Genomic DNA, 18,113 nt, shown 5'->3' on the forward strand with positions numbered 1-18,113 from the left:
CTTGAATAAATCAGGCTAGCAATGTGAATAGGATATTCTTTTATCTGCTTTTTTCATTTCTACACCAAATACCTCTTTTGCTCTATGATCAATAAGCAATTCTGCTGATTCTCTTGCTCAGGTTTCCTTTAATGATTAGTCCCTTGGTTATTTAAATCAATAATCATTCATTTGCAGCTGGCACATAACCTGCCTCCTCTACACTGATGATTTATGAACCAGTAGCTCCAGAATCTCATTTCCAACTCTACTGGATCTTTCTGCCTGAATGCCAAAACAGATGTGTCTAAAATCTTGAAGATCGCCAACGTGTTCTACACTGTATTTCCTTTCTTAGTGAATGGCATTGCCACCCAGTCATCCCATACAGTTCCTAGGTCATACCAGACCCTCTTACTCCCTTCACCTCCGTGTAGGTCCTCCATTCTACCTCCCAAACATCTCTCTGCTTATCCTAGACCCTCATGATTCTTGCTACTATTATAATCTATTAACTATTTTGCCTGACGTTGTGATAATATAATTTCTACTCTATACACTCACCTAAAATGAAAATCTAATTATGGCATATTCCTGCTTAAAACCGTTTAACAAATGACACACTTTTCTTAGCCTTGCTTCTTGTTTACCAGTGCTTTCCTTCTTATAAATCCTGTAGTCTGGTCTTAAAACCATTTATACTTCCTCCAAATTCTAGGCTATTTCATACCTATGTGCCTCTGACAAAGGTTGCACTATCTTACTGAGAGCACCCTTCCCAGCTAGTCTGCCTGGCCAACCTTGCTTCATCAGCAGTGGCCCTTTTGCCTGGGGTGGCTCAGTCAGGTAAGTATCTGCCTTTGGCTCAGGTCATTATCTCAGGGTCCTGGGATCAAGTCCCGTGTCGGGCTCCCTGTTTGGTGGAGAGTCTGCTTCTCCCTCTCCCTCTGCCCCCCAACTCGTGTTCTGTCTCATGCTCTAGTAATTTTTAAAAATCTTTAAAAAATATAATAATCGGGGCTCCTGGGTGGCTCAGTCAGTTAGGCGGCTGCCTTCGGCTCAGGTCATGATCCCAGGTTCCTGGGATCGAGTCCCGCATCGGGCTCCCTGCTTGGCAGGGAGCCTGCTTCTCCCTCTCCCTCTGCCTGCCTCTCTGCCTACTTGTGCTCTCTATCTCTCTGTCAAATAAATAAATAAGATCTTAAATAGTCATCATCATCATCATCATCAGTGGCCCTTTGTAAAATACCTTCTGAAATATTTGTCTTAATGTATTCTAGTGAATCAGTTATCTGTCCATCTGAGGTCCTAATCATCAACTACACTAGCAACTACTACTTAAGGGCAGAATCTATTTCTTCCTCATTTTTCTTTTATCTCCAGTACATATTAAGGTCTAATAAGTACTTGTTGAATAATCAAATTTAGAAAATAAGTTATCAAAAATACAGGTCTAACAATCAGGACCTAATTAATTCAAATTTACATGAGCATCTACTTCTGAATAATTAAAAACTAGCTATCCTCCCTAGGTCTCAGTTTACTTCCCTCTAAAGGAGGTTCATAATAAGTACATAGCACGTGATGATAGAGCAAGGTCTCAAATCCTTACCTTAGAGTAACAAATGGGAACTTTTCTATGGCAAACAAATAGTTGGAAGAATAAAATATTAACGCTTCTCACAAGTAAGTGGTATACAAATGCAAGATAGTATTATCTTTTCCGTTTATCTTTACAGAAGAATCTCCCTAAGACGATGTTAAAGACCTAGTCAGCCATTTCCAAGAACTTTACCCAAAAAGCTTTTCATAGACTGTTTGTTTAGTTTAACTGTTGGCAAACGAGGCCATTGAAAATACAATAAATTTTCCCTTATATTTCTGCCATGTCATTCAGTTACTCACATAGCAACAACTAACCCCTGGCAAAAGCACATGATTACTAAGCTAACCATTCAGTTGTAACACTAGAAAAATCATGGCAACCGAACAATATCATCCATGGCAAAAGACTGACATACATAAAGAGCTGTGATAAATAGGTTGGACCCATCTTCCCAACCTGATTATAAAAAACATCCTACTGAATTCCTTGTACTAAATAATTCATAGTAATGAATTCTGTCATAACAAAGCTGATAAGGCCCTATGGGCTAGTAGTTGGAAATGCTTTCATTTCTGTGAATTATTTATTGTGAGGTCATTTGTTTTAATAGACTTTGGTCTGTACCAAGTACTCACTAACCAAAAACTCAACACAAAAAAAATTAAAAACATTTCTCATTTAAATAAAGGGAAATTTTAATAGATTTTTTCAGAATTAACACATCCTTATTTTAAAAAGCTTATTAATTGCTGTTTATTCATGTTTTTTTAACATACCTACTCTATTAGACACTGTTCCTTGCACTTATTCCTGAATTTCAAAAATCCTCTTTTCTTTACATACTACAATTTATAGGAACCATAAATAGTTTGAAAAAGATCTATCAATTATTTCTTTTGATGGTCCTACAAACTAAACAGCTAAACTGACACCTAAAACTAAGTAGCAAAATAATGACCCCAACGCAGGTCCTCTGATGCCCTCTCCAGGGAACTTTTTCACTCAACCCTCACCCAGACCCTCACAACGTTCTAGAGATCTGAGTCAGTCATAACAACAGAGTCCGTCTAATGGATAATTAGGTTAGTAGGACATAATCAATGTTTAACAAAGCTAGTGTGTTATTTTATTCTGGGAAAACTCCTGCCTTTTCCCTCTTCCTGCCCACCCTCCTCTCCACTCAAAAACAAACAAACAAACAAACAAGCAAAAAACTGTATCTCTGAATTTTCTTCATCTCTTTTTCACTGTGCACAGACTTCCAATGCAAACCAAATTAAGAGAAAATTAAGAAAGGAAGAGAAAAAGCAAGTATGTAAAAGCCATTCACTCATAGGTTACACAAAACTGTCCTAACTTTTATTTTTTTTTAAGATTTTATGTATTTAATTAATTGACAGAGAGAGAGAGAGAGAGACAGTGATAGAGGGAACACAAGCAGGGGGAGTGGGAGAAGCAGAAGCAGGCTTCCCGCCGAGCAGGGAGCCCGATGCGGGGCTCGATCCCAGGACCCTGAATTTTAAGCTGATCTGGTTAAGATTTCTTTTTTGTTTTTCATCAGCATTAGGTACTATGACAACTTTATCTATAACTAAAGCAAAACGTACTCCCTTGTATCTTAGAGTACTTCAACTCTCACTTTCCCTAGCCAACAAGTAGCAATTTATACCATTTGATAGCCATGTGATTTGCAGGTACTCTGCATGGGAGGATCTATATGATTATCTAAACACTAAAATGACATGTAAAGGCCAGCTGCAAACACATTTTGTAAATATATGAGAAGGCTTCTAAACCCATACTGGGACAAAGTTTGTTCTTCCTAACTCTCATGATCATACTACTACTGCTTATTAAAGACTATAAAGAGAGTCAAAATTGCAAAAGAATTAGAAAATATGCCAATAAAAAAGGAAGACTATACTTCTTCACGTTTAGTGCGAGCCATCTACATATACCCCTGCCCTCAATGAGGCAAGAAATACCATGGCATAAATAAAATGTCCTAAGAATCTTCAAGAAAGTTAAGTCTCTAATTTATTTCAGGCTTTTTAGTAAAAAGCCACAGCTACTCAAAGGTGGGGGTGAGTGGGGTAGGGAGAAAAAGGTGCTAGAACTGGAGATAAATGACACTATCATCTACTCGGGCCCCCTACCAAAACTGTGGGATCTCCTCGACTCCTCCTTTTATCTACTCCACTGGGTCAAGTTTGTCTACTACAGCTGCTGGGAATACAAAAAGGACTCAGGCCATTTGGATCCCTCAAGTTATTCCCAGGAGAGACAGAAAGAAGCAGACTTTTACAGCCCACGGAAGCAAGTATTCTGACAGACACCATCCCAGGGAACTGCTACAAGAGCTGGCAAGAGAGATGCCTAAGCAGGCTGTCAGGTCGGCAAGGCTTTGCAAAGGAGGCACTGGAAGTGGGTTCTAACGAATGTGTGGGAGCTACGCAGGCAAAAAAGAGGGCGGACACCCCTGACTAGAGCAGGGAGTGACAAAGGAACCACAAGTAGCGCAGCAAGACCAGGAGCATCAGAGAGAGCAGAGCAAGAGCCAAGACCCAAATCATAGTTTTAAGAGACTAAGGGATTGGAAATTATTCCAAAGATAGTAAGTGAAGGAGTTAAGCAAGGGAAAAAAAATAAAAAACAAAACAAAACAAAACAACAACAAAAAAACCTAGAAGTGGGTAGAATGTATTGAGGGTGGTTCTTTAAAAAAATAAGAAAATAAATTTAAAAAAAAGCATAAACAGATTGAATAAGGACATAAATACATAAATAAATTTAACCCCATACTAAATTTTAAAAGGGACAAAAAGAAAGCAGATACTACAGTAGGCTCTGAAAAGAATAAAATAACACTTTTTCTTGGTAAATTTAAAGTATACTGTACTATCACCAAAGCCTGGATTTTCAAGTCTAAACTTATTTTCTTCATACATCCCTTAACACATTTTCTTAATACATTTTTTAACAAATCTACCTAAGGCTGCCTTATAATAACCTTGATTCAATTCTGACACTAGTTTCTGATCTCTGGTCACCTAAAAGCTGGTAAAAAGGTATCAAAGACCTATAGCTTTTATTGCTATTACAACCAAAATTTGAAAACATAAAGGTACAAATAACTTTACAATCATATTACAGGAGAGGAGGGGGCCAATCTTTGTATTGTATGTGGGGCTTTCATAATGCAATATCTGGGTATTTTTCCAGGCTCATTTCCTACGTGCTTCTTCATTAATTCATGAATATACACTGTATCTTTGGCCCACTTGGCACAGGCCTTCTTTTAAGTACTTTAAATGTTTTTTTTTAAATAATTTTTGACATTGTGGTTGTTCTTTTAAACTTCAGCAATGAAAGCTATGAAAAGATACTAAATAAAATACATCTATTTTGAAGCAGAACAACCTTTCTCTAGGTCAGCATTTGATGGCCACAAATCAAAGAATAACCTTCATCAATTCCCAATTAGTAGTTATTCTTAAGAGAGGAGTAATTTCCAGTAATAAGCTAGTTACTTCTTTATTTAACTCAGTTCAGTGTTTTCCTCATGAGGGGCCTGTCAGAACACCAAAACGGGATTCATTTGGCAAATACAGTCAGCACTTTTTTGGGCAGAGAGACGTTGCTACCCCTTTATAAAAAGCCAGGCCACTGAACTTGAACAAGGAATGGGTTTGCCTCTAAGCAAGGGAAATATAAGGATACTTAGTAAACAGCTTAGTAAATCAGCCTCAAATCAATTTAATCTGACTGCTGGTCCTGTTTTAACCTCACGTATTAATTCTAAGAAGTTAGTTCTTTGCTCCTTGTTGCCCGAGCCTCTAACTTGTACCTAATTGCCAAACTTACCTCTGCCTTGACTCCATAACTCTTCTCGTTTCCACCAACTTCATGGCTGGCATCTCTATCCATTTTTCCTAGTCCTGGTTCCCATGTCATGCTATTCTGAGATCTGCCAGAACTTAAAATTCAGAATTCAGATACCAAACCCAGACTCTCAAACTAGATCTCTAAATATCCCAACACTTAACCACTTACTGATCAACCTTTATCTATATCACATAGTAAGACCGTCCTCATACTATGCCCTATGGGCCCTGCAGAGACATGCACCTCACCGTCATCACAGACTTCCCTGAAACCAACTGCTCAATTGTTCTGGACATTCTTTCACTCTAGGATCTGCCCAGACCTTCTGCCCCATATCTTCACTGGGAGGCAGTCACCTGTCATTCCCTGAATGGCTAGTTCTGACAAAAGTGGTCCTAGGCCCTGCAGGAAACACTAGTATGTACAGGACATGATTCACACCTTCCAGAAACTTATATTCCAGGAAGGAAGTTAAGTCAAGTAACTACAGGGAGAGTCAACAGGTACTAGAGGCTTAGAAGAAGCAGAAGGATATCTATTAGGGCAAACCCTTAAGGGATGAAGATTATTTTAATATAGTGAGATTGAATAGCTGAAGCAAAGAGAATAGGAATTAAAAGTGAGAAAAGCATAAAGATAAAGCAGTGAAGCCAGAAAGGGTACAAAATTTAACCAAAAAAAAAAAAAAAAAAAGGTAAGTGGTCAGACACGACTAAAATATAGAAAAGTATAAAGAAGTAAATCTAGAAAGATAGGTCAGGGTCAGGCTGAAAGCAGAGGTTCCAATGCAGAGCCATTAAAAATAATTGAGCCAGCTAATATGATGCAGCATTTGGTCATTCTTGTGCTCCTATGTTCTGTGATTAATAAAAACTGAAATATTTTTAAAAACATAAAGCTAGATCTTTGTTTATTTTCTTTATTACTCACTCCCAGCTACCTAGCAACAACCCCCAAATTTCTTTCTTCAACCCATGAATTGGTGGAACCCAGTAGGAAAATGGGGAGAACAATAAAGAACAAATGGAAAAAGAAGAACCATAAAGTGAACAGAATCACAGAATCATTCATCTTACAAATGCTGGAGATCCCCAGAGATCAAATGGTCTGTCCCTCAGCTTTCAGGCATGTATGTCTTCCAAGTTCACAGAAACCTCATCTCATTGTGAAACTAAGTTTAACATCAAACCCCTTCCAATCCACTGGATCATCTTCCAAACAGCATATGCATACCCCACAAAGTTCACAATAAAAATAAAAATGGGCATTCATGTCTTACTGTGGAAATACTGACATTCAAAAGATGACAACCCAACACATGAACAAAAAAGGCCTAGGAATGGTAGTAGCACTGCCTTATCCAGGACCACACACCCAACATATATCCTAAGTCATCATCATCAGGGCTTCGTTACAGTCCAGGCTCCATTTTATTATCTGAACAATTCATCACATTACCAATGCTCTCTCCTAGGCCAGACACTCAACTCTTAAACTGAGTTCTGCAAATATTAATTTAGCTTACACTAAGTGCTGAACTCTGTGCTTGGCATTTGAAAAGATATAAAAATGAACCGGGACTTAATCCAGGACTTCAATACCTTCTTTATCAAGCTGCCTCTTCTTCTTATATGAAAAAAGATGGGGATAGAAATGGTCATAAACAACAAGGGCCTGGACTGATTTGATGAACTCCAAATTAAGAAAAAGGCATTAAAAAACACTGGTAGAAAGTAGTTTTTAAACGACCAAGCATACCTTAAATGAACGAATGAATGTGATTGACCAAGGAGGTTTTCTTGAATAAAGAACACAACTTGCATGCAAAGATCTGTATCTAATGACAAGGAGGGAAGTTAGAAGCAACTCAAGTACCAGAGACACTTGTTATCAATGGAAATAAGATAGTCATGGAAAAAGGAACATGTTACTCATCATGATGTTCTTGAATTCTTTCCAGCATGGCTAGATATGCAAGGCATCAAAGCTTGGTGCAGCCAAGCCCAGAAACAAGATTGAGAACTACAGGTAGAAGTAAGGTAATGGTGACTAGAAGCAAAATCTCTAGGTGCAGGCAAAGGGCTTTTAGCCTTAAGCAAAAAGCAAACCATCTCAGAGGTAAGGGAAGTGGTAAGCTGTCACACCTAGCTGAGAGAAATACTGCAGAAATGCCAAAAATGGTGACAACTGCATACACTATAAGCAGTACACTAACAAGGGACCATTTGTTGGGATAGAACGAAAACTAACACTTAGATGTAGTATTTTCCTTTACTCGTTCGAAGTGGAATTTTCTCTTCTGTTATTACTTCAGTTGTTGTTTATAAGATATTTATACTTTATCTAAATGATTTTAATTGATTTATAACCATCATTTCAATAACACCTATGCCCTGTTTGAGCTAAGACACAGGTTACACATGCTGGAAGAATCTAATTATTAGATATAAACTGTTCCAAAGGGCTGCACACCCCAGGCCAAAAATGTTAGCAGTAGGAATGGGCTCTCATTATAAATAAATATTTTTTATTATGTTCAGTTAGCCAGCATATAGTACATCATAAGTTTTTGTTGGAGTGTTCAATGATTTATTAGTTGTGTATAACACCCAGTGCTCATCCCAACACATGCCCTCCTAAATATTTTTTTAATTAAAAAGTATTTTTTTAAAAGACCAGGTGTCATTTCTTAGTATGGCCTGAGGAACACCTGCATTAGGATCACCTGCAGTACTTATTTTAAATGTAGGTTCCAACCCAGACCAGTGGCTTTCCAAATCTGTGTTTATTATAAAAATCATCTGGGGTACTTGTGTTTTATTTTTTTAAAGATTTAATTTTTAAGCAATCTCTACACCCAACATGGGGCTCAAACTTACAACCCTGAAAGCAAGAGTTACATGCTCTACTGACTATCCACCCAGGCACCCTAGGGTACTTGTTTTTAAATGTCAATGCTCATACTTACCACATCAGAATCTCTGACACAGACATTCTGAGGACCACAGTTTGAGAAACACAGTAATAGGACAAATGCTTTGAAAATACAACCTATCTTGGTGGTAGCAAAAAAGCTACCCATATATTCTTGAACAGCTATACAAATTTTGTAAATCATCTTCAATGTACAAATAGATGTAACTATTTCAAGGAATCATGAAATAAATCCTTTAGGATTCATGTGATTAATCTCCAATCATTCTGCTTTGTAAAGCAGAATTTTCACTGAAACAGGGAACGTATATAATAAACAAATTGAGAACCAACTTCTAAGAGAGGGGCATGGCTACAGAAGTAAAGGAAACAGAGCCAATCATGATCTTTGACTCACAGCAAGAAGAGAAGGTATTAGAGGGAGAAACTGGTCAGTGGCATTGCCGAACATTTCAGGCATATATACATGAAGCAATGGGGGCACACAAGTTATTTTCAATATACCAAAATGACAAACAACATGAAGCCTGGCTCTTATGAGTCAAGGTGTCTAACATAATGAAATATGTATTTATAAAATATTGACCATACAACCAATCATGAACTTTCTAGCCTTTACTGTCTTATGAACTGCCTCTAACTAAGTGCTCCTTCCTGGGACTGGCCTCCATAATGGTAATTTCTTGTCCCACTTGGATCCTCTTAAATAGTGAGGAAATAGCAATCCACCCTACTGTTCATCATTTTAGAGGCAAAAGAAATACTTCACCCCTGCACAATCAGGTACTCAAATATTTGCTGACTTAAATCAAGGCCCTGATATGGGAACAGAGGTACACTGTCATCACTCCATCAGCAAGTCTTTATTGAGCATGTACCATGAACACAGCAAGATTCTGCTAATTCAGGAGAAGTGAAAAAGAGAAGAAAAAAATCACTGTGCCGACCATCAAAAACATTACAAAGGTAACACAAGGCAATATTGACTGTTATGGAATCTAGCAGAGTGTGTATTAGGAAGTTTACATCCTTGGGTTTTAGTTTATTCTTATTATAAGAATAAGTTTATTTTTATTACTCTCATAATAAATGAAAAGGTCAGTTTAGATAATTTATAAGTTTCCTTCCAGTTCTGAAAATAACTGATTTAGTGAATCATACACTTAGGTTTCCTAAGGGAAACTACAAGATGATAATAGTGAATGGAAAACTTGAGTTTGGAACAGCTGTTTTGTGGTAGCAATAGAATACTAACTACAGGGGTGCCTGGGTGGTTCAATTGGTTGAGAGGCTGACTCTTGATTTTGGATCAAGTCATGATCTCAGGGTTGTGAGACAGAGCCCCACATCGAACCCCGTATCAGGCCTGCATCCGCTGCAACAGGCTCCACACTCAGCAGGGAGTCTGCTTAAGATTCTCTCCTTCTCCCTCTGCCCCTCCCCCATTTATGTGCACACGAGCGCTCTCTTTTTATACTAATAAAAAAAGATTTTATTTATTTACTTGACAGAGAGAGAGATAGCAAGAGAGGGAACACAAGCAGGGGGAGTGGGAGAGGGAGAAGCAGGCCTCCCACTGAGCAGGGAGCCCAATGCGGGGCTCGATCCCAAGACCATGGGCTCATGACCTGAGCCAAAGGTAGACACTTAACAACCAAGCCACCCAGGTGCCCCAAATAAGTCAAATCTTTAAAAAAAAAAAATACTAACAGCAGATTACATATGTACAGGATACCTGGGCGCCTTTATCTCTTAAATATAATTTCTGCACAATCCTAAAATTCTGTTCAGAACAGAAAGATCAGAAATCTATAATCTGTATGCTAAAGAATCTGAAAGAAAAAGCACAGATTTAGCTTATTAAACTTTAAGTGTAAGAGTGCTGTCCTTGAAAGAGGAGAGATGCATACAGAGACACACAGGAAGACTGCCATGTGACAGAGGCAGAGACTGAAGTGATATATGTCTAAAGCCAAGGAACATCAAGGAATGCCACCAACACCAGCAGAGAAAGCATGGAATACATTCTCCCCAGAGCCTTCAAAGACAGCATGGCCATGTGGATATCTTGATTTCTAATTTCTGGCCTTTGGAACTACGAAAGAATAAAATTATGTTGTATTAAGCCACTCAGTGTGTGGTAATTTGTTGGGGCAGCCCTAGGAAACTAATAGAGGGGTTAAGAGCCAGTGCCCAGAGCATCCATTTCCTGAACCACGACAGTCAGAGTATGGTTCTGGGGACACCAAAATGGCAGCATCTTCCTTATTGTGGCCGTGACTTCATCAGGACAGCGACTGTGTACTCTCACACTGGCAGCTTTATGATCATGGATGAGGCAGCAACTGCCTCGGTGGCCTGGTATTGGGAAACTCTGCAGAAGATGGAACTCCACCCCCACCCCGTGCCCCACAACCCTCAAATACTGTTAAATACAGTGTAATAAATTCCTTTATAAAAACAAAGAATGATTACAGGATAGGAGAACTGCTTAATAAAATACAACTCTTTATCAACAGCTAGTATTTTAAACACTCAAGGTCATAAAATGATAAAGCGAAGTTGAAAACAACATTCCATTCAACAATGAAAATATCAAATGTAGAAACTGTATTAAAACTTTACTTTAGATATACGTTGAAGATGTTAAAAAATGCCAGTTTTTACTGAATACATTCCCTGCCACTATACTATCCTTAATGTGTTCTAACACCAAAGACTATAAAGAAAACAAAAGTTAATAAGAAACTGAGAATAAAACATCAGTTTTTTCCCATAAATTCAATCCATCAATAAGCATTCTTCCTGTCTATCTTTCAACTTACTTGTATTTGTTAAATAACAAACCATGCCTGGAAATAAATTGTTTGGATAAGGTCATGCCATCTGCCTTAAAAAAATTACCTACTGGGCCTGGGTGGCTCAGTCAGTTAAGCATCTGCCTTCGGCTCAGGTCATGATCCCAGGGTCCCGGGATCAAGTCCCACGTCGGGCTCCCCGCTCTGGGGGGAGCCTGCTTCTCCCTTTCCTCCCCACTTGTGCTCTCTCTCTATCTCTGTCTCTCTCTCTCAAATAAATAAAATCTAAAAAAGAAAAATTTTTTAAAAATTACCTACTGTCCAGTTCTGGGAGTCTTTATGACAGTATGCAAACATATCACATTATTTTACTATATGGTCTACCAGTTATATATAAAAAGCAATGGAAGATTTACAATTCCTTACCTTTTAGGAGTACAATAACTTTTCTAAACAAATCTATTCAATTTTCCCAATCATAATGTAATAGAGGATATGTGGCTTTGTTATGGTTACAACCACAACAAAAATTACATTAATCTGCCAGGTAAATATGAGAATATGAGGAAAATATTCTAATGATTAAAAAAAAGCAAAACTGTAAGACTATTAGAAATAATATTTTTAGTTTTGCCATTTTTACTTAGTATTTAAGGATCTTTTTACAACTCCCATTTTTTACTGTTCAAAATATAAACCCCCCAAGCCTCTTGTGTTTTTCCTGTCTGAGGAACCAAGGATTAATGCCTTCTCCCCATATTCCAAAAAACATAAAAACACGAACTCAAACAATGGGAACCACTAAATTACGAATATGGAAATCACAGGGCAAAGAGAAAGAAGAATTCAAGCAGAGAAGGTAGAAATGGCATAGAGCTAGGTAGGAGCCTGATCAGACAAAGCTGGGCCCCGGCAGAATGGGCAACAGGGCCTGTCATCAGAAAACCTGAGAACAGCAGATGCGTTTCCTACCGCTGAACGTCCTATAAACAGTAATAGGTGAAATGAAACTAACACTTAGAGCCTACTGTGGTATTTTTACAAAGATGTTTTCATTTATTCCTCAAAGCAATCTTACCTGAGTTGAGAAAACTATAGTCCCAACAAATCAAGCAACACAACCAAGGAGACAAACCTGGGCTTAGTCTTTTTCATGATAAACACAGAAAATGGTATTTGTGCACAGGGTCTGATAAAGAGGCTCGTTGTAGCTGGTGGCAACTAGCCTGGTAGCTGTGAATGCCCCAAGCGCTACCTGACCACGCTGAGAGACAAATATTCTGGCACACCCAGAACCCACTCCTGGCCAGGGCTAGGAAACTCTACTGAGTGATGTCAAAACTGCTGCATTTTCCATTCCATTCTCAGGTTCCTCAGTAGCTGCACCCAGGTAAGCCTACAGCCAATTCTTCAAACAAAGGAAGGAGGTAACCCACACATCCCCAGGCTACACACACCCTGACTGCAGGCCCTCCCACAAACACAAGCCCTTTCCAGTATTTTTTTTTTAAACTGGGGGGAAAAGTCTTCTTTTTCTTTAAAAAGTCTGCCCACCCTCTTGCTCATGACAGAAACTTCTAAAAGTAACAAAAGGCAGTCATTCCAATAGGTTTAAAATTAAAACTATGAGTTAAAGAAACACACCAAAATACATTTATATTAATGTTATTTGTCAATCAAGCAAAGATTAAATATATGACATCAGATTTCATCTTGGTTTAGTGAGGAAGAAGCTAGACAGGTACACATTCATTCAACGTCACAGGATGGGTGTGGGACCCCCAAGGAGCAAAGAATGGTAGAAAACCTTGAAAAGGTAGATAAATCTAAAAGAGGTTCATATACTTATGAAGTCTCTGAGATGAAACACAAAACTGGGGTATGAATAAGTGGCATTATTCTTAGGGGACTGGGAAAGATCAAGAGATTGTCACAAATGTCTAAAACCAAAAAAGGCCAGGGACACCGGGGTTGCTCAGTTGGTTAAGCCTCCAACTCTTGATCTCAGCTCAGGTCTTGATCTCAGTTTGGGTCTTGATCTCAGGTTGTGAGTTCAAGAAACAAAAAAGGCTATAAAATACTGCTGTGGAAAATCCACATCAAGTCAAGCATCAATGGCCCAGAATCATATTTAGATCTCTGGTATTATCTTCTAGAGCTGGGGTGGACCTCCAACCTATTTGTATAAATAAAGCTTTATTGGAACACAGCCATGACCACCTGTTCGGGTATTGGCCATGACTACAATGATAGAGACTATATGGCTCACAAAGCCAGAAATACTTACTATCTGGCCCTTTACAGAGAAAGTTTACAAACCCCTGTTCTATACAAAAGCAGCCTGGAATGAAAAAGTTACCTTCAACTACTTACTTACACTGATTATCAACAAAAGACCAGTGACAAGATTTACCAAAAGGTCTACTTCCATTAAGTAACAGAAAACATTTATTTCCAAACTTTTACAGACCAATTAAGTAAGTTCCATTCATTTATACACTATTTTGATTAACACCTTGGATAGCTATTACAAAACAACTCATTGTAAGCACATTATATAAACAGTATAGCAGAGCAATTATTTTGACAAAGGTTAAGAAAAGTTTGCTTGCACAAGAAAATTAAGAAATGCTTCATGATCATCTGTCCTTCTCATTCCCACTGTTCACTAAAAACCATGAAATACATTCTTTCAGTGTTTTCATCAGAATGAAAAAAATATTTTATATAGATATATAACATATCATACAGAGATAATCAAGCTATTAGTCACCAAAAGAGGAATCAGCAATTTAGAAGTTTTATAACTCTAAGAATGAATCATTCTACAGTTTTACATATATTTAAAAATTCTCAACTGCCATTATATCCTGCACGTAAAACCATTTCATTACGATTATATAACCAAATGTCACTCACCTATATTCCCTATAAAAATGAGGGGAGGAGGAATTAAATTGAAATAATCAAAAGGATGAAGAAACACTTCTTAAAACATCTAGCTATATATTTATGTAACTGTCAATAAAGTAATTGTTGATAAAGCAATTCAGAGCAAACAATAATCACATATGTCATTTCCAAGACACCCTCAAGTATTATACTAAGTATCCTACCATGTTTTATGCATACTGTACTAACTATCTGAAGGGACAAATATTTTAACTGAAGGAAACCAGGAATGTGGACAGAGTGCAGCTTTGTGTAACTGCAGCTACACTGCAAATTTTTTAAATACCAAAGCCTATTTAAAAAAAAAAATCAAAGGAAACAAAACCTGAAAGGAATTTTGCAACTTATTATCTAATTTAGCAACTTCTTTTCCAAAGTTGCATGTACGTTATCACTATTCTCTCCTGCCCAAATACGCTGAATGGTGGCTCCGTTGGTAACACTACAGAGATACATTTTAAAACATGAGACAGTTTGGTTCCAGAAACTCAGTAAAAGTCTCTAATGATATCTCAGACCACATCTTTAAGTGAAAAAAAAGAAATCTACATTTCAGTAAAGGCATAACAGATGAGAAGAAAAGAATACTTAAATTATGGCGATAAATCAGAGCCCCAAACTGTCTACTGGAAGGAAGGTGAAGGGGAGGGAAGTATGAGGTTAAATACTTACTTACACAAATTAAAACTGCGCTTTCGATCATTTAAAACGACAATTTTGATTTTTATTATTTGGGTATGTTATTATACTGGCCTTAAATCTCCCCTCCCCCACCAGTATGATGCCATCATACCAGACGTGCTTTCCTCCTTGGAGTAAGTACTGTTTTATTGGGCTGGAAAAGAGCTCTTGAAATTGTCCAGACAGGAAAATGTCTAACTGGGAAAAGGAATGGAGGGTGCTTACAGGTACGATCTTCATAAATAAACCTAAATAGTAGTTTCAAGTATAGAATAAATCTACACTCAAGTTACGCTCTTTACTTTTTAAATTGATAAAGATTTTTAACGGTGGCAAGACTCCCAAGTATTGTGGAAAAACTTAACAATTTAGTTTCTGAGATTCCTTGGTTTTCGTTTACAGAAAATGTCAGGGTAAAACTCCATCCACCTGGACATTTAGTTTGCTGACCACCTTCGTTTCTTATCAACTATAAAGCTTCAAATACAGTGATGAGTTCAAGATGTAGCTCAATTATGAAACGAGACGTGCATGAGGAGTCAGAAGAAACTGGAACCTCCTCCCCTTTATTTTTACGTATTTCTCATTCCTCACACTGGAGTCCTCCACCAGCCATCCTTCGAGGAGAAACTTTCTCTCCCTCCTCCAAGCCCCGGGCCGAAGTAGGAAGTACCCGCCCTCCCGAGCAGGGAACCGCGGTGCCCTCGCCGCTCATTGGCTGCGGAGGCCGTCAGTGCTGCAGAGGGCGGGGCCTCCCGGCTGAGAGCAAAATCTCAGGCCCGCACCTCGCCGAGGGTCCGGAGAATCCCCACCCCAGAAAAAGCAGCCAGCCTCCACTAGGGGTTCCTTCTCCTCCTTTTTATTTTGCGGGCCTTCCTCTCAACGTCCCCATATAGTTTCTGACCGTTTGACTCCTCCACGCGGCAATTTTTCAAAGCTCCAACATCTCTTCCCCACCCCAGCAAGCTCCAGTCTAGGACCAAACAGAAAGATGCTGCGGTGTGAGGAGTGAAGCAAGCTGTGGACTGGATCTCCCGAGGGTAGCAGAAGATTCCTTCCTCTGGAAATGATATAATTGCTTAAGTTTTGTTAACTGTTTTAGGTGCACTGGCCTTCGCCAAGTATTGAAGCCAAAAATACTCGGTGTCCATTCAATAAGAGTTGCCACAAAGTATTACAGGGTTAGTCGAATCTCTTGTTGAATCATCCACCGTTTTCAGTGTTTTGTCCGGTTGCCCCTAATACTATGCCATTCTTCGACCACACCCGCAACAGCTCAAGCTCCTATACAGATTTACCACGCACGCATTCTGTACTTTATCCTGTAAAGCAACCTGACAAGACACACTGCTGCTGTCTACAGGGAGTGTGCATACTTCTTCAAACTACAAACTCTTTGGAGGAAGATTTAGAAACAATGGTGCTAGTTATGATAGATACACAAGGCTCTACAAACTATGCGCATTCGATTTTTCAACAGCATCCTTATGATCAGTAGTCAGAGGAGGAAAACCATTTCGTTTTTGTAATGCTTTCAGACTTTCAGTTCCGTCACCAGAACTGCTCAAGGATGGGAGATAACCTACTGTAAAATAAGTATATTTTTAGTATTTACCCCTGATAAGGACTACAGCTATGAGAGAACACGATTTTTGTGTTTGACACATCATCTCCCGAGGCCTGCAGTACACAGGAAAGAGGCAACAAGAGTTCTTTAGATCTCACTGCAGCTTCCTCTGGGTTGTGTTGCTTCCTGACACTATCCTAGGGCAATGTGGTGTTCTCATTTTTCTTTTTTGCGGTCCTCTTCGACTTTGGCCTCAATTCTCGGTGTATTTATTTTCCATTGCCACCATCACCATCTCTATTGCCTTTCAATCTCTCTCACATTTGCTAATCCTGACAGGGTACCACGAGAGCCCATTCTCCAACAGGTCGGCCATCCTCCCTGTACTTCTCAAGTCACTTCAGCTTCTCCCTTAGCTTCACGGCTCCCACCACCCACTCTCTCCAGTGAACTTCACTCCTGTGAAGTCTGGCTGCTGCCGAATCCTGACAGCTGGGCCTAACCAATCCGCGAGTGATAAATAACCGACACCGCCAATGAGCAGCAGCCGGGGGGTGGGAGGCGGGACTTCGGCTAAGTTCCTCGGGTCCTGAAACCAAGACCTGTTGCCGCCGCCGCGGTGGCCGCGGAGTTTCTTAGTTACCGCGGCGCCCACGGCGGCCTCGGGCCGCCAAAGCCCTTACCAGGCACCAAATTCCTGCCGCCCGCTCCCGCCACTGCCAACGAACCGGACCGAAACCCCCACCCAGCTCCAGCGCGGCGCGCCCCGCCCCACTTTCCCCGGCGCGGGGATCCCGGAGGCCGCCCCGCGCCCTCCCGGCCTCCCCTTCTCCGCCCGGCTCCCGCAGGCAGCCCCGCCCGGGAGCCCGAGACCCCCGCAGCCACTCACCAGGAAGTTGGGAGTTTTCCGTTCTCCTGCCCGCGAGGGACCCGGGGCGGGCGGGCGGGCGGCTCGGCCAGGCGGCGCCGCGGAAAGGCCCGCTGGGCCGGGGGCTGTGGCTGCGAGGCCGAGAGCCGATCGCCACCTCCCGCCGCGCAGCCCCCGCGGACGCTGCAGGCGCGGGCCCCCACCCTGCGCACGGCGAGGCGCGTCCCGAGTGCGAGCCTAACAGCGGCCCATCCTCCCGCGACTCCCGCTCCTCCTACCGCGGCCGCCGCTGTCAGGAGTGTAAACATCCCGGCATCCCCGAGGAGAGGGGCGGGGCGGGCGTCGGCCCCTCCCCGCTCCCGGAGCCCCGCGCCGCGGGTCCCGCACGGCGCTGTGCGAGTGCACGGAGCCCCGTCACCTCCCCGATGCGGCCGAAGCCGCTCTGGGGGATCCCTCAGGCGTGCGGCTCCCTGTTGTTAGATCCAGCGCGGCGTGGAGTGCGTCGATCTGCCCCCTGAGCCGCATTCCCCTCCTTTGGGCCAACTTTCCTCTAGGCTGGGGTGGGCTGCTTTTTGAGAACTTGTCTTTTCCTCACTTGCATTTGAATGCCCCCACTTTCAAGCTGTAAGCTCAACTGGTGACGTCCCCTTTCTTCTGGATCACAGCTTTTTGATCCCATCCTCTCTTACTAGGTGGTTTGAACTACCTCTGCTCTAAGCACACCTTACATTAAAGTAAGAGTCCTAACGTAGATAAAATGGCTTTTAGGACATTTCTGAAAAGTGAACGACTTGGTTTGGTATTGGGAATCGTTGGGAAGTGGGGGGTGGATACCCCAGACCC

The 18,113-nt window shown here is 40.7% G+C and overlaps 1 protein-coding gene across 3 annotated transcripts in view; it reads right to left on the bottom strand.

Moving 5' to 3' along the window:
• Positions 1-17,581, bottom strand: part of NEK7 (NIMA related kinase 7) — a 164,480-nt gene extending 146,899 nt beyond the window's left edge. For all 3 annotated transcript variants that reach the window (XM_028120168.2, XM_028120166.2, XM_028120167.2), the window contains exon 1: positions 17,292-17,581. The gene's annotated coding sequence lies outside the window, so the exon portion shown is untranslated. The remainder of the gene's footprint in view (positions 1-17,291) is intronic.
• Positions 17,582-18,113: the final 532 nt, after the last annotated feature.

Source organism: Eumetopias jubatus, unplaced genomic scaffold (assembly GCF_037043125.1).
Source record: "Eumetopias jubatus isolate StellerSeaLion01/CBP00866 unplaced genomic scaffold, mEumJub1_p1.0 scaffold_12, whole genome shotgun sequence".
NCBI classification, from domain to species: domain Eukaryota; kingdom Metazoa; phylum Chordata; class Mammalia; order Carnivora; family Otariidae; genus Eumetopias; species Eumetopias jubatus.